This window comes from Galleria mellonella, unplaced genomic scaffold, assembly GCF_026898425.1.
Source record: "Galleria mellonella isolate WM207_F2 unplaced genomic scaffold, CSIRO_AGI_GalMel_v1 utg87, whole genome shotgun sequence".
Taxonomy (NCBI): Eukaryota; Metazoa; Arthropoda; class Insecta; order Lepidoptera; family Pyralidae; genus Galleria; species Galleria mellonella.
The window spans coordinates 1,141,385-1,167,220 of record NW_026442166.1 but is presented as its reverse complement, the minus strand read 5'-3'; the positions used below and the strand labels follow the sequence as shown (position 1 = coordinate 1,167,220).

The 25,836-nt window shown below is 31.0% G+C and overlaps 1 protein-coding gene across 1 annotated transcript in view; it reads left to right on the top strand.

The window, feature by feature from the left end:
• Window positions 1-19,701: 19,701 nt before the first annotated feature.
• LOC113515804 (uncharacterized) overlaps window positions 19,702-25,836 on the top strand; it is a 66,865-nt gene continuing 60,730 nt past the window's right edge. The window contains exon 1 of the mRNA XM_031911288.2: window positions 19,702-20,073. The gene's annotated coding sequence lies outside the window, so the exon portion shown is untranslated. The remainder of the gene's footprint in view (window positions 20,074-25,836) is intronic.

The following is a 25,836-nucleotide window of genomic DNA, read 5'->3' as shown; positions in this document are numbered from 1 at the left end:
AGTAAAAGATAGTTTTACCTCTGACTTCGTTCGCGTGACTGTATCCCGGTCTGATTCACCGATCGGGATTAAAAAATCGTAAATTTCATGGTAATTATAATCGTTATTGTGTTAAGAGATAACAGTTTTAATGTTTTCTCACTGTGATCATTTTTTATAATTGTCGGTACTTTAAATTTACTACTGTAATAATTTTAAAGAAACAGTAAAGAGTATCTATTTATCTATTAAACAAATAAATAATATATATATATATATATATATATATATATATATATATATATATATATATATATATATATATATATATATATATATATGTATGTATATCTACATAAAGGTTTTAGTAGGAACAATAGACAATAAAAGAATATTTCTTTACAAATATTGTCTCTCTGAATGTCTGATTGTTTATATGGGTGTCAAGTAAAACCTATTGCACAAAATTAAATGCAGTTTTTTATATATGTTGTGTTCCTCAAAGTCTAACCTAAACACTGGCTAATTTTTTATCTTGATACGTCATCTAAATGTGGCTATTTCATTGGCTTTCCTGCTTTTAAAAACTACGTACATATACGTTAGTGAAGAATATAGATTAGACATTAGAATCTAACATGATATTATACACAAAAAGAAAAAGAAAAAACTCAAAATCTAAAAATTGTACAAGTGGCAGAATCAATTTTGATAAGTATCAATAAAAAATAAATAAAATAAACACAACTTTACCGTTTGAAATATCAAAAGATAAAGCGATAGATCTGCAATAAAACTTTATTATACAATTTCTCAATAAAATCATCGATTTGTAAAGAAAAGTTTTGTACAGCGGAAGTTTGAAAAGAAAACTTTCATTTCAAGAAAATTTTGTTCGAAAAATAATTTTCTTTAAATTACCCACTTTTCGCACTTCGCTATACTTCTTTATTAAATCTGATAAACAGCTGCAGAAAAAAAAAACATTATTTATTTATACTTTTTTGACTTTTTTTTAATAAAAGAAAGATATTTATAACACAAAGCGAATTTATTGCACGATATTCTCTCTATTTTCATTTGGGAAAACAGAAATGTGATAAGGTAGTGCAAAGTTTTATAATAAATATAAATTATAATTGATGGATTTCGTGGATTTATCTGCGTAAATCCAAATATAAAATATCCTATATGCTAATATAGAACATACCCTACTCTTGTACCAAATTTCATTGAAATCTGTTCAGTAGTTTTAGCGTGAAAGAGTAATAAACAACATCTATCCATCCATTTATCGTTATAAATTTTCACCTTTTTAACATTAGTAGGATGTATAAAGGTCATATATAAAGATCTCTTCATCAAATAGAATGAAGTTGTGTTAGTTGGTTTATTGTGTTTAATTTTATATTTTACTAGTTTCTTTTCCATTATTTCGTACAAACGTATATCAAAAGTAAAAAAAAAAACGTGATAAGATCTATTCTAAGCAAACTAGCTTTTAAACATAAATTGCGCACCTATTTCTTAGAAAAATCACTTTCCCTTTAATCTTGTTGGTTACTCTTTGAGTCATAGATTATTATTTACTCTTCTATTATATTAAATAGTTTAGTATAGTAATATTTTATGTATGTATTTATTATATGTGTATGGTTATATTAATCTTAATATATGTTTATATTAGATGCAGTTTATATTAAAGCATTTTTTCCTCTATTCAATATTGCACCGTCTACATATTTCTCGGTTTGCCCAACGGTTTGACTGGTAGAGAACACCGTCCGGTGTTAAGTTCGCCAAATGTACACAGAATTTTATTGCGCATTACGGTTTAAATAAATAAAAAAACACCACTTTTAGATCGGATATCAAGACATAATCTACATCAGACTTTGTACAAAAGTCGATTGCTTGGGTACCTCTGTCCCATCCGTGTTTCTACCGTGAAGCAGTTGTGTTTGCATGGCTGTGTTTCGGTTTGAAGGGTGGGATAAGGCGTGAATTTACAGGGTACAGAGGAATAACACCTGAGTCCTCAGGAATGACAACGCATAGGAGGTATCATGGATGAAACAGTATACTCTGTTATGTCCATGGTACTGCTCATGTTTATAGGCGACGGTTACCACTTTCCATCAGGTGGACCGTCAGCTTATTTGCCACTCTAAGTTGTATAAAAAAAAAACAGATTATAAATTAGAACACGACAATGAAAACCACATTTAATTTGGTGCAGCATTTTTTGCGTGGTATCCTAACAAACACACAGATAGATAGATAGACAAAAAATATCTAAAAGTTATTGTTTTGCCTTCTACTGATCTTATTATCAACATATCAATTTCTCTTAAATGTACATTGTCTAGTTACAAAATTGTTATATTAGCAAGTGTAAGATGATAGTCGGTGACAAACAAGCTAATGAACGAGCCTATTTCAATAGCATTTAATACATACATACATACATACATATCTGTCACGCTTGTCTCCCATTAGGGTAGGCAGAAACAATGGAACGCCAAATGCTTCGATTCAAACAAACCTCTTTCGCTTCTTCCACATTCATCAATCTTTTCATACATGCTCGCCGTGCAATAGCATTTAATGATAATGTAAATAAACGAATGATTGACCCGAATATAGTCAGACTGCTGAAATTTAGTAGTAGTTATTGTTTCAGCCGTTAAATGTTCACTGCTGAACATAGCTCCCCCATAAAGAAGGTTTTGCAGTTGCCATGCTTGGCAAGCGTGTTGGCATTTGGTGATCTTTCAAGAGAGACGCTGTTCCCCATCCCTCAACTATAGACTCTCTTAGTCGCCTTTTACGACACTCACGTTAAAGGAAGAGGTTGCCTATTCTATGTATACCGAAGTCTACACGGTACTAGTAGAACGAATAGAAAATCGATTAACTACAATAATTGGGAGGAAAGAGATTGTTAGTAATAGAGACTAAGAATCCCATTGCTAGCAATATACCCTATCAGGTCGACCTTCACGTGATTCCCCCTGGAAATTATCATGGTTAATTCCTGATGAATTCATCATGATGGGCTAATTAGCCTGTTTTCATTCTCATCGATCACCCTTCACTGGTGCTCCGCCAGCGTATTCCGTTAGCGCAGGTGGGGTTACCATTCCATTTTCACCCATAAAAAAAACTACAATAATTGAATGAATTCTAATGACACGTAAGATAAATTGGCAGTTATTATATTAAAATATGCAATGTGCTTACAAAACTTTTAACAATAAAACTTCTTGAATGTTTCGATTTGTTATTGTTTTTATTTGGGGAGTGTTTCCGTGATAATTTCCACAAAACTTGATTACATTTTTATTAAGTTCTATTAAAACAGGCTATATATAATGTGGTCGTGTTGTCCCATCATAGAGTAGACTACCCCTTCCATTTTTATTGGTATCGTAAGAGGCGACTAAGGGAACATAATGGTCGACAGATGGGTAGCAGCGGCTAGAATAGGCCATCCCTTCCTTTCCCGTGAGAGTCGTAAGGACTAAGGAATGGCGAGGGATGGAAAGCAGCGTCCCACTTAAAACATCTCCAAAGCCTAACTGCGGTTGCCAATCTGCCTGCCAAGCGTTGCAACTACCGAGAAAGCTACCCTCAAAGAGGGAGGCCTATGTTCAGCAGTGGACAGTTAAAGGCTGACATGATGATATAAAGAGAAATTTTATCTCTCCGTGTATGTAATTTCCATCGCTTTAAAGTACTTTTACTAATATATAAAGACAATGTCCATAATAAAGGTTCACAGGAAACACACATCTCTATTTAATCTGATATCGAAAATTCTTACGTCTTAATTCCTCACAAAGGCGTTTGTGAACAAAAGATCTGAGAGTGAAATATCGACTGGGCCTATTGTCCAGCTATCGTTTGATATATTGAGTCCTGTGGGGTGGGCAGGCACCATAGTGAATTACAGATTTCTCTGGCGTGAGAATGAAATATGAATCAGGGAGTAAATTGTTCTGGTTTCTTTATTAACTATAGTTAAAGCACCTATATAAATATATAAAGGAAAAATATGGAACTCATCGTATAAAAAGAAAGAGAGTACAAAAAGTGCCTACTAAAGAAGTAATGGATATGAATATTAAGTTTTTATAACTATTTATAACGGCACAGCTCACGTTTTAAATAAAATACTCCTATTGAATTCGAATGCAAAAGCTTCACGGTACTCAGCGAGATATGGAGAGGGTTATGCTCGGAGTTTCTTTACGCGAAAGAATCCGAAATGAGAAAATGCGTAGAAGAACCAAAGTCACCAGTACAGCTCGAAGCATAAAAACAGGCTGAAATGGCAATGGACTGGTCACATTGCTAGAGGAATCGACGATGATCATAGATGATGAGGATCGAGGATGATCATAGATGGAGTGATGAGCTCAAATACACTGCAGGGAGTCAGCGGATGCAGGTGGCTCACGACTGTTTTTTATGACAGTCTATGGAGGAGATCTATGTTTAGCAGCTGACAGTTACCACTTTCCATCAGGTGGGCGGTCAGCTTGTTTGTCATTCTAAGTTGTATAAAAAAAAAGTTAACGGCTTATAAGATGATGAAGATTATTCAGCTAAGAAGTTTATTTGCCTCATTCTCGACTTTGTCCGTGTGACCGATTGAATCAGAAAAAAAAGTAATTTATGTCCTGCTCCATTCCATATCCAACATGCATGAGTATATCAAATTTTATGACGCTTAGAATAAAAAAAAAAAAACCCTTTAAAATTTCTCCTTTTTAAAAATCATTTAATCTAATAATACATTATTTATAAGTACACTAATAGATGTGAAATTGTCGCACAGTCGAGACTGTTTGCTTCTCGGGATAGGAAGGTGCAAAGAAAATATTTGAATTGGTGTTGACCGATATTGGAGTACTTTTATACTCGTTTCAATGTAGTGACACTTTGTAACATATGTTTGCTATCAAATTCTCTTTATATAGAACATAATATAATGTGAATATTGGTAAAATGTTAAATGGCAATTATTTTCTGGGTAATTTCTTCTTAAAACCTATTACCCAGTACATTTTAGAGGAATTTCCAGCCTAAAAAGTAAACTGGACATTATTTTGCGGAAGTTTATATCACTGGTTATTTGATTAGAATTATTTTGTTTAATTTCGCTACCATAAGTATGCGTGCGACTACCAATACTCGAAGATTACCACTATTATTACCAGAAGTTTACCACAACTTTTCATATTAGCCATGAATCTCCGACTGCTATTTCATCCACGCACGATTTTCGCCACGTGCCAGATGTTCCATAATATTCCATATTACCAATCAATCTCCGACTGCCATTTCGTCCATTAGTAATATGGATGGTTGTAGAACTTCTGGTAATAACAACAACTCTTCGAGTGTTGGCAGTCACATACATACTAATGACAGCAAAATTAAACAAAATAATTCTAAACAAATAACCAGCTTTTTATTGACACTATCAGTTATATATTACCTACTAAACAAATGTATCTTAAACTTATACCTCATGTAATAGATTCTTGTCGATTGGATTTGTATAAATGCAGTTCATAATTTGTGAAAAAAAATCTTACGCTATTAAACTTATCTTAAAACATTAATTCTTTTCAAAATAATGATTAATCAAAATGTATCTGAAGTATGTTATTATTTCATCAAAAATTAAAACGCTGTGAGTATATGCTGTCGCTGTAGCGCTGCATATTGTATGATCCGGTCAAGGTTAAGGTCATTACCATATGTAACTTTTTACTGCTGAACAAGAAAAGTAAAAGAAAATACTCCACTATTCTATTCTTCGTCGCGCCCACTAAAATACTACCTACAATTATAATATCAATTTGGTAAAAAAAACTTTCATCAATAAACGTCCAACAGAATTAATTACTTTTCGTGTTGAATAAACAAGTATGCTACCCCAATAACATAGGAATTTCATACCTTTGGAAGTGTGATAAATGGTTTTGTGTTCTGAAAAACTTGACACAGTCCAAACCAGGGGTTTGAGGTTTGAGGGTATTTTCAATGAGGACCTATATCACGGCTTGGGATTATTATATGACAGATTGTCACGTTGATCGTTGGGGCTAAGCCCAGGCACAAATTTAAGGCTCCCTTCAATTGTAATAAGATTGGGTGGTCTAAGAACAAATTTATTATTTCAATTTATAATAAATATACATAAATACAGTATCATTATGGGAGTGAACTCTATAGATTGTAAGTATTATCAAAATGGTTTCACATCTGGTGAAGATATATGTACATCATTATCTTTTTGACCTTATCACCTATTATTTGAGGTGGGCGTACTGTTTTCCTCTTCCATTCATGGCTATTTCAACATTTATACTCTTTCTGGCCAAACCATCTTTCACATAGTCTATGTTTATAGGCGACGGTTAACACTTTCCATCAGGTGGGCCGTCAGCTTGATTGCCATTCTAATTTGTATAATTTATTTATAAAATAAATAGGTCCAAAAAATTAATTAACTCCTCTTCTTTTCTCGTGGGTGTTGTAAGAAGCGACTAAGGGAACTAAATGGCCGAGGGATAGGCAGCAGCGTTCTTCTTCTTAACACAAAGTCTAACTTCGGTTGCCAACCCGCCCACCGAGCGCGGCGACTAGTCAAAATGCCCCTTATGAGGGTGAACTATGATTAACAGTGGACAGTTAACGGCTATTTAATTAATCAGTAATAATATATAGTTATAGCTAGCTATCTGGCTCAGCTACTTATGGGTAGATAGATTTTTCGAATATATATATAGCCTATGTTACTTTCTACAGATATATATATATGATACCTATCTATACTAATATATAACATATATATATTTCAAATGAATGAACAGTATTATTTTTTTAATAAAACAACTCTTAAGATTTCTTTACATTTTAATGAAATAAGCAACTGTATTTTGCTTCGAGTCGACCACCTTTTTAAGTCTATTTCTAAGCTTAACCTTTGACACTTTCCTGTATTTACAAGCAAGGCATTTGTGTATTTCAGATGAAATCGGTTTATTCTAGTTTTTAGAAAGTGCTTTTATAAATAATAAATGTTATTTACCTATTTATATCGATGCCTTATTGGTCTTATAATTTACTAGCTTTACCCCCTGGCTTCACTCGTAGTCGTATTACGTTGATTAGTCATTCACAACAAATGAGTTGACCCATACATACATACATACATATCTGTCACGCCTGTCTCCCATTAGGGTAGGCAGAAACAATGGAACGCCAAATGCTTCGATTCAAACAAACCTCTTTCGCTTCTTCCACATTCATCAATCTTGTCATACACGCTCGTCGGTTACGGGTACTTTTAATTTGGCCCTTCTTTTGAGTTGCCCCATTAGGGATTAAAGTCGTGAGTACGTATTTTAATTCAGCTACTACTTGATGGATGTGTATAATTGAAAGATTATACACATACATACACACAATACATATTTATCACAGGCCATATAACGATATAAGTGTATGGCGTATATGGCCATATAACATATCATGGTCGAAACAGTATACTCTATTATGTCCACGGTACTGCTCATGTCTATAGGCAACGGTTACCACTTTCCATCAGGTGAGCCACCAGCTTGTTTGCCATTCGTATTATTATATGTAGTATCGTATTAATATAATAAATGCGAAAATTTGTTACGATGAATTAATGAATGGATGTTCTATGATGATTACCATGCAGAAACTACCAAACATATTTATATGAAATTTGCTACACGAGTAGGTTATATCTTATTTAACCTACTCGTGGTAGGTTATATAACTTGGCGCATATGATACTTTATTTACTGATTCACGTGGGTAAAATCGCGGAATATAACTAGTAAATTAATATAGTGGTGGTAATAAACTGTCACAAATTTATTTAATAGATTTTTTTTTAATTTAGTCGCGTTCATTTATTTTAATTTCTTACACGAACCGTATTGAAGCAATAAGTTAAATTTACGACAACGCTGCATTTTATATTTACGATTATCGTTCTAATAAAATTATGTCATGGCTAAAGCAAATTTTATAGCACGACTGTTGTAAAACAAAATAAGGTAACTGGTTTTAATAAAATCATTAAAATAATGTTACGTTATAAAAAAATTATGACAAAATATGAACTGACATGGGAGTAATTATATCAACTATAAAATAAAATATCGACTTCTGTTTTGAATTGGTGGAGATACCGCAGAATCTACGCAATAAGATTAGAAGTGGTATTTTATTAAAGGTGGTATTAGTAACCTTTTCCTTTTTGAAGTAATAGAAAAATAATCGTGTTTAGCGAATAAAACCCATTGAGTTAAAAACGAGCTGTTAAAATTATAACTTTTGGTTGTTTTTCAAATATTTTTTTGGAAAGTTCTTACTAATTAATACGAGTTTCCATCTTTTATTTTAGTTTAAATCTTGGAAATGTATTGTAATCATAAATTAATGTTATTAGATTTGATTCTCGGTCTAATGTTACATGAGATGAAATTATATAAATATATTTATAAGGTATATTTATATAATATACTCTTATTTTGGATTGTTTATAATATTTTTATTCGAATTTGTGATATCACATTTGGTGTTATTGTCAAATTATGTTGGGGATGAGCATTCCAATTAGATCTGGCTTCACTACATTTCTATTATCTGTTATTTTGTTTTATAAGAAAATAAGATAGATGGTATAAAAAGATGACACCACATTGTTATTGGCAAACAAAAGTACAGTGTAAATTATATTGTTACTTACATTTAGGATTGGGTTATTTTTATTCAAACTTAAAATTTATGTTATCTTATCTTAGATTATATAGATAGAGCAACGAGTGTAAAAAACGTGTCAATTCTTGGGCACATTTTTTAAAATAATAATTAATGCACTTTTGTTTAAGTGTTGTAAAATTCCCTAGATTTTTATATTAGAATTGGAATTGGAAACATAGTTCATGTTTTTGATCTATTACAAATATACAAATGTGCTTACTACTTACAAATTAATATATGTGTTCATTAAAATGGCTGATCGCCATTTTCAATTATATAAAAACGGAAATATATTTTTTTGTCATATACATAATTTATTCAGATATAAATCAAAGTATCCAGTAAACATAAGCGTCGTTACGAATCATTATGAACTGCTTATCTAGTTTTTACAAATATATATTTTTAATCATTTCGTATCGTTTTTATTTTAAATTTAACGTTGCAATATATTTTCTCCTATATATTTAGTAATAAATGTACGTTATGGTAAACCTATTCACATAGCATAAACAAAAATTTTGATCTATATTTAGCGAAGCATTCGTATGGAAACACAGTTTCTTTATACAATATATGCTATCTTATGTAACAACGCGAACGTGTTTGTTTTAAAAAAAAATACCTTTTTGCATTTGATAGCTTATTTATTGAAGAAGTTTATAGGTTATTTAACATTATAATACAAATGCGGGCTAAACCGCGGAATATTGCTAACATTCATGCCGGGTTGTAAAATTTTTCCTTGTCATAAATCATAATTTACTTTTTTAAATCTAAAATAAATTCTACTTTAGTTTCGTCAATTTATTTATTAATTTACTCTGTAAAATATATTCCGTTACTACGTTATGACAGAGTAGTATCGTAACTGTAATTAATAAAGACATCTCATTGTTTTATCGTCTGTGTGTAATAAACCTATCATTTTGTGGATATCAAGATAAATGGTTGACAGTCTTTATCGTTATTCTTTATAATAGTCCAACAATGTGTGATGAACGACGGCTATTAATGAAATTAAGCATTGAATCACAAGAAACAACGAAATTATGATTAGTGACTATAACATGGGGTTCTTCAAAAAAAGGAATAAAGAGATTTCCTCAGGGTATTATGTTTATTTGTTTGCTTCCTTTGTGATGTAAAAAAATAGTACCGCATTCGAATATTCTAATATTTTCCTAAGTTGAGATTGGGAGAGAATTCTTTTAGTATTAAGTCTACCTTGTACAAACACTAATGAATAAATAATTAAACTTGGGACTGAAGTGGCAGTGGACTGGTCATACCTTTTATAGAATCGATAACTGCTTTAGCAGACATGTTCTATAATGAAGATCGAGAATCGGTAAGCGTAGTGTGGGACCACGACTTACGTAGTGTTGCGAGTAACAATTGACGACGAAGAGCCGAAGATCGTGATCAGAGGCATGCCTTGGGAGAGGTCTATGTCCAATAGTGGGCATAAACATGGAGTAGGCTGATTGTGATGATGATGTGATTGAATCACATGTGTATTACAGAGTCCTCTGATGTCCATGGTGCTATTCATGTTTATAGGCCATGCCATGCCATGCTAAGTTTCATAAAAAAAATGAATACTATCCATTTAATATTCTAATAAGAATCTCGAGTGGTGAGCCTTTATAGACAAATGCAGTGTAGGACGATCCCCGATACGATGGAGCATGATTAAATGTGATACAAGGGGTCAGTGGAAGCAGGTGCATTTACTACATTATTTATACATTTTTCGATAGAAATAGAGACGATAATTTATATTTCTAGCAATATACTTTGTCAGGTTAACCTCTACGCGGTCTCCCTAGGAAACCATTGTATTTAATTCTCAGAGTACAACACACCATGTTTGGCTAATTGACCATTCAATAATTAAGCATAGTATTCCGATTCTATAAAAGTACCTGCGTCATATCATTATAAATATTATAAGAGATTGTTCTTTAAATTTTAAGTAAAACTGGATAATATTAATTCGATATTAATCATCGTGTCTTCCAAAAATACAAATTAGGACTAACTACCTAGATAATTATATAAAGAAGCCATCTACTTGTAACCTTAATGTATCGATTCTATTTTATTTATCAAGTATTTATTATCAGATTAGCTGATTTTTAAAGCTGCTAAGTAGATGTTTAAATGTTCAATTGCTATTAAAGAGTTTTTATGAGTGTACTAGTTGTTGCTTTTTATGAATCAGTCCTCAGGATTGGCAACGCATGGAGGGTATCATGGGCGAAACAGTATATTCTGTTATGTCCATGCTACTGCTCATGTCTATAGGCGACGGTTACCACTTTCCAACAGGTGGGCCGTCAGCTTGTTTGCCATTCTAAGTTGCATAAAAAAAAATATTGACTTCAAAAAGTCAAAGTTCTCAATTCGGTTGTATTTTTTAATACTTTTTTTTATTGTTATTAGCTCATAACTCCGTCCGTTTTAAACTGATTTCAAAAATTCTTTTTTTTTATCTGAAAGGATATACTGTAAGTGTATATACTTTAATTGGTTCCACAGAAATTTTATCAAAATCGCTTTACTAGTTTAGTTTTTAATTGAAGTCGATTTTTTGTGGGACACAATCTTTAATTATTTTTAAGTACAGTGGTTGTGTTGTGTTATGTTGTGTGTATGAATGCCTTCTCTAATGACCTGATGTTCATAGGCTGAATAATTATAGGTACTTATATTATAATAAATGATAGAATGATAAATAGTTGCCATCAAATATCCCATGTCAAGTATACATGGTGGGCTATAAAAATAAATTAAAAAACATATAGATAATATTTCATAATTTAGAATTTTATTCCACCAAAAAAAGAACCGAAAACAATCAAAGCAAAACCAGTTATTTTGTTTTAAAAATTAAATTAGTTGATATTATTAAAATTTCGAATGGGATAAATTTTAAAGTATATATTTAAATAATTGCAACTTTCCAATGAAAAAAAAATCGGTTTATAAATGACGAAGTTCGGAGGTAACAAACTCAAAGAGAATACAACTGAATTAGTTAACCTGCTTTTTTTAGTTGGTTTGAAAATATATTAAAATATTTGGGGATATTAATAATAGTTCCGTAAATGTTCTTTACTAACATCTCGATTCAATTTGATCAAAAAAAGATTAATTGAAAATAAATCACTATATAATATATATCTATAATAATATTATAAATATGAAAGTGAGTTTGTTTGCCTGTTACGTCTTAGCGCCTTAAAGAGTAACTAATTAATAAAATCTTATACATACACTTACTATATGAAATGGAGAAGTTTATTGGCTACTTTTTATTCCAGTCAGTAAACCTATTCCATCCACGCAGACGAAGTCGCAGGTTAAAGCTAGTAGTCGATAAATTCAACATACTCATATTTGGATTCGACTAAAAACTCTCATATAATATATTTCCCAATTTTTTTACCGTACCACACCCGAGTGCTTTATGTTATTTTAAGTCACTCGTCCGCTTCCTAACATCAATTAATCATTTTTCGGGTGCACTCATTTCGATTGCGAACGTTGTTAGAACGAAAATGTTTCGATGTTTAAATATTTACAGTGTAGTTTCGAAATCGAGAGAAATTACTGTTTTAATTTATAGCAACTCGGACAGTTAATATTAGAAATAATATTGTTTTGGTGGTAAAAATGCAAACATTTATTTGCCAAGGGTCCCTTCTAGCACAACATAATTATTAATTGTGCCTCACAAAAAAACCGACTTCATCTCTTCTTTTTTAAAACTTTTTTAAATTCTGATCTTAAAACTACTGAACTGATTTGATACAATTTCTGTCAGACCAATCTGTAAGTATATCCTTAGAAATAAAAAAAAACAAATCGATTTAGAACTAACGTAGTTATGACGTGATAAACATAAAAAAAGAAACATAATCGGACTGAGAGCCTATATGAAGAAAGTAGCTATATTTTGCGGCTTTATTTGTATTAATAAGTTTAATAGGAAAATAATTTATAAATGTAAAGAAAACTAGGGAAGTATGTCTACTACAATTCGCCGAATATGTTAAATTGTGGTAAGAGGCTTGCCCAAAATCGTCATCTGAATTAATTTGACAAGGCGCGCCACACATCCCTGACCAAAGGGAGAATTTGTACAAAAGTCGATTGCTTGGGTACCTCTGTCCCATTCGTGTTTCAACCGTGAAGCAGTTGTGTTTGCATGGCTGTGTTTCGGTTTGAAGGGTGGGATATGGCGTGAATTTATTGGGTACAGAAGAATAACACCTGAGTCCTCAGGAATGGCAACGCATAGGGGGTATCATGGGCTCATGTCTATAGGCGACGGTTACCACTTTCCATCAGGTGGGCTGTCAGCTTGTTTGCCATTCTAAGTTGTATAAAAAAAATAATTTTTATGCTACTGATAGTGAAAAAAAATGCAGGCATTCATAGGCTACTGTAACCACATTTACCATCAAACGGGTCGTATGCTTGTTTGCCACCAAAGTATTATATAAAAAATCAGTAATTTTAATGGACACAAAATTTTTGGTGTCGGCCAGATTCGAAAACATCGTCTGTAAGTCGAAATAGTATGTATACTATAAGAAAATGACACTTCATTTAGCAATTAGACTAGAATCTTATACTTATTAAATAAAGAAATATAATTAACAAACAGATATAAAACAATAAAAAACGATTTATCAGTCAAATAGTTTCCACACAATATAGGTCATTTATTCCACTCACACGATATTGAGCGTAAACCTCTTCTGTCTTTGCACCGTGGGCAACAGTGCGGACCAAATACCGTGTGTTCTCAAATGTATAAAATGATTTTCTATATACAAGATATATATACATATATATAAAAACATAACACGTATCGTGTTGTGCATACGTTGTAACACTTATATCGTGTCGCGTAATTTCCGGGTAAGTCAACTGCAAAATTAATATTAGGCTACGTTCACACTGAATTGTATAGTCAGCCGCTGACTAAGAACAAGTTTTTTTATGTAACTCGGCAAACATTAACATGTCATATGATGTAAAGTGCTAATAAAGTTAGGAACTGCATCATCAAAAAAAAAATGGGCATTACAAACCACACTGCAGCGCCCATGCCTTATTGGTTGCCGTTCCAGAGTACTAAGATGCTTCCATACCTTGTAATATTATTCAAAGTAGACTTACATTGACGTGAGATTATATATTTGTCTTAAATTAAGACATTCAATTGTATACTATAATACATATTATACTCGTATATTCTTGTAAGTACGTGACGGTGAAATTTTGTCATGTTTTTTTGTTTTGACCATATATTATTATTTTTATCTATATCTAATTCCAACTACTTTGCCGTTAAATTCATAATTATTTATGATATTGATTTTAGTAATAAAATTTTTGTTTTTTTTACAATACAGGGGGCAAACGAGCATGCGACTCACCTGATGGTAAGTGATTATTGCCGCCCATGATCACCCACAACACCAAAACCATTGCAGGAGTGCTGCCGGCCTTTTAAAAAGGAATACTAAAATTAGACTATGATACATAGAAAATACCTACTAATTATCATAGTCATCTATAGATGTACTATATACGCTCGGTCATAGTCGATGGCTGACTATACTTTCAATGTAAACACTTCTTTAAGACAAAATGCCTCGCACTTTCTTTGATACTTTTGTTACTGAAATTGAGTAAACATTTAACATTCAAACAATAAATTTAAATTACATCAAAAACTTTATAATCAAATCCAGTAAATACATCACAAACAAAACCAATTCGATACCTACTGACTTTATTAAAATATTGTCGAGGTATATATTTTCATGACTAATTGTATCCCGCAGCGTTGTCCGCGTGGATTTGTATATTATTTGGGATAAACTATGTTTATAAATTCTATCTTTGTACCAAATATTATTAATATCCGTTGAACTATTTAAGTTTAATAGAGTAAAAATATCCTAATCTTAGTTTCGCTTAAAATTTTGTATAAACGTACTATGTGAGACAGAGAAGGATATATGCTATATCCTTACGATACTATATTCAGATCAATTAATATATATATTTCAGCCGTTATCTGTCCACTGCTGGACATAAGCCTTCCCCATAAGGGGAGTTTTGCCAGTAGTTGCCATGCTAGTAGTAGCTGGTATCACCTATATAAGCTAGTGGCGTATATAACTATAAAAATACCGTCGAATTGTGAATCTCAACCTTTTGAACTTGCTTAAAACAAAATGCAGCGGTCCCTCCAAAAGGTTACAAATAACAGCATGATAAGTACCTTCACCCTTATCAATGTCCAAGCCTTTTTGTACGATATAAGATTGCAGTAAACATTTTTCAAATAGGTACCTAGCTGTTTCCTCAATATTAATGATATCTGCTACATAACAATCTATTATAAAGATATTGTAAATGTAGGTGTTTACACCTGATGCAAAATTCTATTCTGTTTTTGAAATCAAGAGTTTTTTAATGGATAATAATGGAATGGTAACCCTGTTTGCGATGTTGGTATACACTGGCGAGGTAGCAGTGAGGAATGATTGCTGACGATAAGAAGGAAGCTCGTTAGCAAATCGATGTGAATTCAACGATAAATTAGTCAAGATGGTTTCCAGGGAAAACCGCATGGAGGTCGACATGATAGGGTATATTGATAGAAATGGGCACTAACCTTCGCATTACTAACAATTCCTTCCCCGGAATTGAGGGTTAAAAAACCTGCACTGTACAAATAACGAATAATATGAATCATGTAATAATATTAATAAGGTAAAGCGGTTAATATTATACGAGGTCTGATCAAAAAATAACCTTTAATTTAATTTTTTTCAAAAAGTATTTATTTATTCATCAATAACTATCTTGTCCCCTTCAAAGTGATCCCCCTCAGATATAATACACTTATGCCAGCGTTTTTTCCAATCCTCGAAACACTTCTGAAACGCGCTTTTTAGTATCGCCAACAGCTCCTGTTTCGATTTTTCTTTTATCTCCTCAATCGTAGCAAAACACTATCCTTTCATCGGTGTCTTCAGTTTTGGGAAGAGGAAAAAATCAGCGGGGGCCAAGTCCGGTGAATACGGTGGTTAAGACATGATAACGGATATATAAAAGCGAGTTGTGTATGTTTGTTACATCTTGACGCTTTAATCATTTTTTATATAATTAAATTTGATATAAATCATCTTTACTAATATTATAAATTCCCTTTCTTTCCCATGGGTGTCGTTAGAAGTGACTAAAGAAACTTAATAGTAGAGGAATGGGCAACAACGTATCTTTTAAAACATCATCAAAAGCTACTAACTAAAGTCCTCGGGGGTGAAGGAATTGTTAAGGGCCCCATTGCTAGCAATATGTCCAACTAGGTCGACTTCTATTTGGAACCCTGGAAACCATCGTGCTGAATTCCAAGTGTATTCATCACGATGGACTAACTGACCTGTCTTTTCATCCTCATCTATCATCACTCATTGGTTGCCCCTTTGGTATATACTGATAATGCAGGTGGGGTTACCATTCCACCATCACCCATAAAAAACTTCCCTTAATAGGGAAGGCTTATGTTCAGCAGTGGACAGTTAACGGATGATAATGGATTTTAAAAATGTGAAATCGAGTTTGTTTTCATGTTTGTCTGTTACCTTATAGTGTTTTAACAGTTTAATCAATTACTATGAAATCTTGTATATACGTACTATAAGGGATGGACAAGAATATAGGCTACTTTTTATCACGGTCAATAAACATATTCTGGTCACGTGTATGAAGTCGCGGGTAAAAGCTAGTGTATGATAAAAAAAATACATTCCTTTATCGCAGTCAATGAAGATATTCCGGTCACGAAAATTAAAAGAGAAATTGTTCAATAAAATACTTAAAGTACTTATATTTATAATATAAAAAACAATACCGAGTAAAACAATCTGATCGTCTTCAAATCGGCCATTGAACGTGTCTGTGTCCACCGAGCAAAGCTGTGTTTGTGTAAAGATTACCAGTTATTTATGTTCAGAGACAACGTATTGCTTTTGAAGGGTTAAAATAAATATGCAGTAGTCCAATCTTAGAAGCGAGGGAGACTTTGTACAAAAGTCGTTTGCTTGGGTACATCTATCCCAATTATGTTTCAATCGTAAAGCAGTTTTGTTTGCATGGCTGTGTTCAGGTTTGAATGATGGGATATGGCAGTAAATTTACAGGGTACAGAGGAATAACACCTAAGTCCTCAGGACTGGCAATGCATGGGGGGTATCATGGGCGAAACAATATACTCGGTTATGTCCATGGTACTGTTCATGTCTATAGACAACGGTTACCATTTGCCATCAGGCGGGCCGTCAGCTTGTTTGCCATTCTAAGTTGTATATTAAAAAAAAATGTAAAACAATGTGATTTAGTGTGAAGTGATTAATAATAATATTATTGTATATATTCAAATAAAATTATAAAGCTTTCAAATTTTGTATAATTTATTAAAAAAATTATAAAAAGCTATTTTTATAATATAGAATGCCAATTCTGAAATGTTTGTAGTCCTAATAAAAGGGAAAATTCCACCATACTTGATTGACTTGATTTTTTCTGATATCTTGAACAATTATCATCATATTTCAACAAATTAACACAAAAAAATATTAAAATATACGTATAGACTATTCTCTTGAATTACAACTCTATTTGTGGTTGAAAACTGCGTTAAAATCTCTTACGTAGTTTAAAAGATCTAAGCGTACAAACTGCGGGAAGCGACTTTGTTTAATACTATGTAAAGCATAACTTTTAATTACGGCAAACTTAATATATAGTTATTTAATATTTTATATATGAGTACTACTAGCTTTTACCCATGAATTTGTCCGAGATATGTTCACTGACAAAAAAAGTAACTTATAAAAAGTAGCCCGTGTTTTTCTCTATCCAATATAATATATATATACAAACTTTCACAGCGATTGGTTAAGTTGTTAAAGTAACAAATAAATTTAAATAGTAAGGAAATATTTGATCTACTGTTAAACTATTTAAACTGTGTCCTAAGAACTATAAAAAGTTATTGCGCTATTGTGAACGTTACCTATCTACTTAGGTATATTTATTCTTCTGACCGTGAAAAAGATGGACATAAATTCGAAAAGGCACAATTTAAAAGATTTTCTCTTACAACACAAACAGTGCTATACTTGGGTTATCGTGATTTAAATTCTATCGGTTTTTAACCGTTATTAATAGGGTTGGGTAATATATAGCAATATCTATATATTCTAGATAAGAAAAAATTAATGTAAATATTGTAATTATGGGCTAATAAACTAGCTAACTATAAACATACAATAAATTATCGTTTCATTTCTGAGTAACAATTTATGTATTTCTTTCACAAATTTTAAAGTCTGTTTGGTTTAAAAAAGAAAGATTATTATATAGATTATATATATATATATATATAATATCATATAGTAAAAAATATTAATTATGTATATATCTTTTTCACCATCGCTGCCATTTATTCGTTTTCTGTTTTTACCCAATAGTTAGCTGTTAGAGAATGCCATATGGCATTAAGCTCGCCACCTGTTCAAATTTTTATTGTCCAAAAATACTATGAGATTGTATTTTTTTATGTCAGTCAAAAAATACAGTACATTTTCAGTGCTATTTCAAAACATCATTTTTAAAATGAAATATTTGAATTCAATTCTCGTGAAAGCTTCGAAACAGCAGCAACTTCGATGTTAAAGTTACTATTTCAGTATTAAAAAGTAACTTTTGCAGATTTATTTGATTTATATTGATTCGTGCAAATGTTCAGTGCGATCTTTATTTATAGATTAAGTACTTTTGAATTTATATGTTACAAACCAAACTAAATTGTGTTCGACAAAAAGAACCGCTTCAATTCTGGCAAAGCCAGTAATTTTGAATTAAAAACTAAACTACTACTGAATCAATTTCGATATTTTTTTATAAAACCAATCTGTAAGTACATTCTTTCATAAAAAAATAAAAAATCCAAATCGGTTTATAATTGACAGAGTTATGAGGTAAAAAACATTAAAAATAGCCGTGTGGTCCCGGTATAGAATAGGCCACCCCTTCCTATCCCGTGGGTGTCGTAAGAGCCGATTAAGGGAAGGTAAGGGGTGGGCAGCAGCGTCCCTCTTAAAATATCTCTAAAACCTGACTGCGGTTGCCAATCCGCCTGCCAAGCGTGGCAACTCTTGGCAAAACCCCCCAAGGGGGAGGCTTATGTTCAGCAGTGGACAATTAAAGACTGATATGATGATGATATGATGAAACATTTAAAAAAGTATAACCGAAGTAAAAACCTCCTTTTTTTAGAATCGGTAATTAAAGTATATTAATGATTTAAAATAATAGGATTAGCCTAATGATACTCTAAATCGCTTCTTAAACTATTTCAAATGACATAAAACAAAACCTAGTAGCTAAAATTCGATTCTGAATTAAATTTGTTAATTACTCAAGGTTTGAAATAGAACGAGAAAATGCCTCTGCGTAATATCGTAATTGTCACTTTTAGCAAATTCGCAGATTAGTTTAAGATAAAGCGAATAACATCTTACCTATGTCAAAACCCACGCACGTTTTCCTTCATAGCAGGGATCAAAATGAAGGAAACCAAAGCAAAGAGACTCTTACGTCAAGTCACAATTGTCTGGCTGTGAATTAAAATATTATTGAATAATTCTTTGACTCCTACATTTCCATATAAATTTATTAATCATCTCTCAATATTTTTGCGGGCAGTTTATGAACTCTATAGATTTCACCACTAGCCACCCCTCTGTGTAGTTGTCTCGCTCGCACCTTAACCCGCACGGTTACACCAGTGCGTTTTGATACCCCGCATGGTGCAGACGCCGCGTCACTTTCCAACGCATCATGGAAGATCGCGATTACGATTTTTAAATATCGAATGTGGTGTTTTTAATTCTTATTTATTTTTAATTCCACAGTATTACTTTTTAAAAAGTGAACGTTATAGTTACTGGCAGTTTGTAATTTTGGCCGTATAATTTGAGGTATCAGTGTAAAATAGTGTAAGTGTGGAATGCTAAAATTTTAAATTACCTCAAATTAATTAATTAAAAATTATTTTAAAACATTTCATGAAAGTGTAGATTAGGAGTAATTTGTAAGTGCTAGACCTTAATGTGTTTTTAATTTGCTGTATGAAGAAGAAATATAGTGGAGATGATTTGGGAAGTTTTAAAGGTAATAAATATTTTAAGTTAGACTTTATTAAATAAACTAATAATATTTTGAAAATAAATATTATACTTATCGTTTTCAATAATATTATAATTCGATGGAGTAAGTATAATACAAAACCTTTTAAGGGTTTTTTTATAGTATAGTTAAAAAAAAACTGCATCATAGAATAATAATTGTTTCAACTTCATCATTAATAAAAAACAGGACCAATTAAGCTATTTAAATACTGATTTTAAAGATGAAATCGATTATTTTGATCGATTCAAATACAAATAAAAAAAAATCTATAGCTTTAGAAAAAAAAGACAAAAATAATAATAATACAAAAAAAAAACCTATTAGGAGGAAATTAGTAAAACTTCTTTGCTAAATAATAGGGATATCCTTTGACCTTGTAATCAGCTCGTCATAGTCGTAGAATACTGACGGATCTGACAAATATTACATATATATCCATCAGTATTCTACGACTATGACGAGCTGATCGATCTTTTTACGAATTTCCGAAGAAAAATATAATGATTATATTGCATTTATGTAGATTCAATATTAATAACATACCATAACAACCCATTATCATCCCACTGCTGGTCATCTTGTAATAAAGGAGGCCTGTTATTATTAGCCATGCGGGTGAAACGGCTGGTGTAGGATGTTATGAGGGTGAAAAGGGATGATGACTTTTTAAATTTTAGTAATTGACTAAATGCGATATATAGTAAAAAGTTTTAAAAAGGAGTTTTTTAATCCTACAATATTTTATGTGTGTGTGTGTGTATATATAAAATTCTACATTATTTCTAATAATTCTTATTGAATTTCAAATTAGTATGTACTAATTCTGTAATATAATATTGGTTTTTTAAAAAACAATCTTAAACACAATTTACATTTAATTGTTATATCGCGTTTAATATTTATTTGTTTATTTATTTATATTATTAACATTCTATTTTTGTATTTACCAAACAAAGATTTTTAACTAAATAAAATTTAATTTAGATTTCACATGCATAAAATTTATTACTGTAATTTATATTCGGCCTAGTAAATAATTTATTATTATTCTATTTCCATATTTAGAGTAGAATTGATTGCATTGTTATTTAGTGTGAAATTAATTACTGCTTCAATTTGAACCGCCTAGATTTAAATACGTAAGGACGAAAATTATACAATTATTTTTTTATTTAGTCTATTGCTATTACATTTTTCGTTAAATTGATATTTATAATTTTAATAATTTATTATTAAAATTATAAATATTAAAAAATTTTACTAGCTGACTATCGTCATGAAGTTTAATTTACTAGAATAAAAAAACTCGCAATTTTAAACTTAGGTTCTTTTTGTAACATGGACATTTATTATAATACTAAGGAAGGATTTTCTTATTTAATTACTTATTTTTATAATTACTGTCAGAGATGATAAATTTTATTTATTAATTTTATAGATTGAAAATACTTCAATTATCTTACATTCTCTGTAAAGTTTTATAGTGTTATTTTCTTCAAACTATCTTATTTTCATAATACTATTAGTGTAGTACAAATGCGGTCTCTCGTCTTAACATTCAAAGTTTTGTATTCAAAGATTCTAAATAATTTATATTATTTCTCTAAAGAAGTACTTTATGGGCAATTTTTTTATCTTATGAACCTTAGATTTGGGTTCTAATCTAATTGACAGTAAAAATATACCTATTATATTATTAACTAGATTTTTGCCCGTGACTTCGTAAGCGTCGATTTCAGAAGTATATTTCATTGGTTTTCCAATGAAATATACTTGTAGATGGTGTGTTAAGATATAACTTATACCAGATTTTAAGTTAGATCTTCAGAAACGCAACTGTAAAAATCGTATCCAATTTAGTCTAGTAGCTTTTGCATGATGCCGGAACAAACATACAGACAGACATAATTTCTGAAAAAAATTGTTTTGGCTTTTATTGCTTTTATTGGGTCTTATCCCTCATATTATTTTTTTTTAAATATCTCCCATGTACAGAATTTATCAAGTTACAATTTTTTTTTATATTAGTAAGATGAGATTATAATTTCTGACTAATTCGGATCACATAAAAGGTCGGTAACAATCCAAACTAAATTTATTTGAAAACCACAACAAACAACAACAATATTCCTTCCTAATTAAACTAGAAACGCTGTCAACCGCAGGTACCTTAGAAATGCAGATTCGAGTCCTGTCGGATAAACAAACATGATACAATATAAATAAATTAAATAATTTGAATAATCTTCTCATGAACACTCAGGTTATGGAATGAGTTTCCAGCGGAGATTCTCTCTAGTGACTACAACATGGGGTTATTCAAAAAGAGCATTTTAATATTTTTTTATCTTCATTTATTTAGGGAATTTTGTCCTTTTAGCCACGTCAGTCCCATCGTACCTAAATCAATTTTTAGACATCATTGGATATATTTTAATAATCAAAAGAAACCTCACGCAAAATAAAGTAACATGAACGAAAGGATTGTCGTGGAATTATATGACAGAGAGACACAAAAAAAAAATAAGTTAACAAGTTATAGTCAGATGTAATTATAATATTTTTTAAGGGTCGGAAACCCGTAAGTTACACTCTTAGTACTGTAGGCATTTATGAGCTATGGTGAATTTTGACCATCAAATTTACCATACAGTAATTTGGAATTACGGCTTATACGATGGTTACTTCTGAGACACAATTGTAGTATATGTACCACAGGGAGACTTTGTACAAAAGTCGATTGCTTGGGTATCTCCGTCCCATTTGTGGTTCAACCGTGAAGCAGTTGTGTTTGCATGGCTGTGTTTCGGTTTGAAGGGTGGGATATGGCGTGAATTTACTGGGTACAGAGGAATAACACCTGAGTCCTCAGGAATGGCAACGCATGGGGGGTATCATGGGCGAAACAGTATACTCTGTTATGTCCACGGTACTGCTCATGTCTATAGGCGACGGTTACCACTTTCCATCAGGTGGGCCGTCAGCTTGTTTGCCATTCTAAGTAGTATAAAAAAAAAAACCCTGTCAGATCAACTAATCGGAACCTTAATATTTTAAACTTGTAGTATATATAGCTTTTACGCGCAACTTCGTCCGCGGGACGTATGTTCTTTTATTGTATGTTCTATATAAAATAAATGTGATATTTGACATGGAGAAAAACATATATATATACCAAATTTCAAGACGATTGGTTCTTTTCTTTTGGATTGAATCTTTAAGACTATAAGGTAACAAACAAATTCATATTTGCATAGGTTGCTAAACATAGGCTTCTCTCATAGACTGACTGCATACAATAACATATACTCGTATTACATAGATAATTATGTAATTAGACATAGAATTCTTAACAGTTTTTAACTTTGATTAGTGAAATTAAATTGTTAACACTTTACTTTCTAGACAAAATAATTGCTGAGTAATCCATTTACCATAGCCCCATTTATCTCGACTTTAGATTTGAATTTTAAATTGGCTGACTTTTTCCAACTAAAACAGAACTCGAACGATATCTGTTCAGAATTGAGGCAATTTGTCCAATATTCTGAATTAACATAATAATTATAAATTCCAAACTAGTTTGTCAGTTCAAGTTTTCGCAGTTAACCTGCTCGTTTAAATTGAAAACTTGGAAAGGACACGTTTTACAATCTGAAGATTGTTAACGTAAACCTTACACTAATATTTACTAGCTGTATCTCGCGGATTCGCTCGCGTGTATGATTGTATTCAGTAATTTATATTTTAATTTAAGAATAACCTATCCATGTTTTAAATTTCAATTCGTTTAGTAGTTTTTGCATGAAATAGTAATTAATATCCGTCTATCCTTAAAAACTTTCACATTTATAATAGCAGTAGGATTCTGTTTTCATCTATGTATACTCACTTCTTATTTTCAACCGACTTTAAAAAAAAAGGAGGTTACTAATTCGATATTTAGATTTAGATAATCTTTTTTTGTTTCCTCCAAAAGATTACAATAGTAAACTTAAATAATAATGTATATGGCAAAACGTTTGCTGGGTCAGCTAGTATCAAATAAAAAGGTTTTGTTTAATTTTCTTGCTTATAAATCTTATTTCGTACTCTTAGTAATATTTAAGACACGTCAATTGTGTATTTTTTTTATAATAATAATTTCACAGAAAAATATAAAGTAGGTATGAAGTGATATATATATATATATATATATATATATATATATATATATATATATATATATATATATATATATATATATATATATATATATATATATTTCATTAGGAGACAGACGTTACAAAGAAGATATGACAACCGATATAGTGGAGAGAACTAAGTTGCCACACTTAAAATATACATAACATTATATTATAATATTATAACGATCTAATTACATATAAGTTATTACATGTAGTATTACATGTAACTTATAAGTTAAACCGGCAGTTACTACATGAAAATATAATGTATGCTTACAAAACTTTTAAAAATAGAACATATATTATAATATTGTTGCCATTACCAACACTTTAATAGTCAAGTGCCTATAATTTGAAAAAAAAACCACATTTTTTATTTCCATTTCAAAACTATTCTTTCGACAAAATTATACCTTGAATATATGCATCATATGTACTTATCATTGTTTTATTTTTTATGTATCATTGTACAATAATGGGGTGTAAATAATAAAGGGGTTTCGATACTATAAATATGGACAATTAGAGTATTTTTTGTCGTGACCTTCGATCATTTTATAGCTGTTTCATGATATTACTTTAGGTAAATATTTATTATTAAAAATTTCATCACCATATCTCATAGGCTTCCTCCTTAGGAGATTTTGCCAAATAGTTGCTAAGCTTGGCAGCAACCACAGTTAGGATTTAGAGATGTTTTGAGAGGGATGATGACCCATCCATCCTTCTCCTTTAGTCGCCTCTTATGACACCTACGGGAAACGAAATGGTAGCCCATTCTATACTGGGCCTACTCTATACCTATTCTATAAATATTCTATATCCATTTGATTGTAAATAGTTGTGGAATTAATATAAGTTTAAATTTTATAAATATGTTCATGTACCAGATACGGAGAATTTTAATAGATATTGTTTATTATTCATATAGTAATAATTGTTTCCTTTATACAGCTTTTTCAAAATATATCGTTTACATGTGCAGTAAGTCGAGTAGAAAAGCCATTTTTCACTTATATTGCTCCGAAGTGATGTGCCTACATTCCTTCGGCCATTGATTTTTATTTATTTCTTCATTATTTTACACACTAATAATACATAAAGAAATATGTCAATGGAAAGCAAATGTACAAAGGAGAGCTTAACTCTACAAGAATTCTCTTCCAGGAAATCCAAAGTGGAAAGGAGAGTCAATGTCAGTGGGTAGAGCGATGACTGTTTATTGCAGCAGTTAAAACATAATACACACATATATATATATATATATATATATATATATATATATATATATATATATATATATATACCGCTAAAGCAATTTCTTCCAGACAACCTTTGGGTACAAGAGAAAAGAAAAATTATATTATATTTAATTGTACATATACACACATATATATTTATGTAAATATATATTAGTATAAGGTGTATATAGATTGTACAACAAAGATATATACCTTAAAGCAGTGCTATATATGGCTCTAAGAAAAATTTCACTACACAGCAATTATATTATTATTTATTTTGTAAATAATAGGTATATACATATGATATGGTAAAA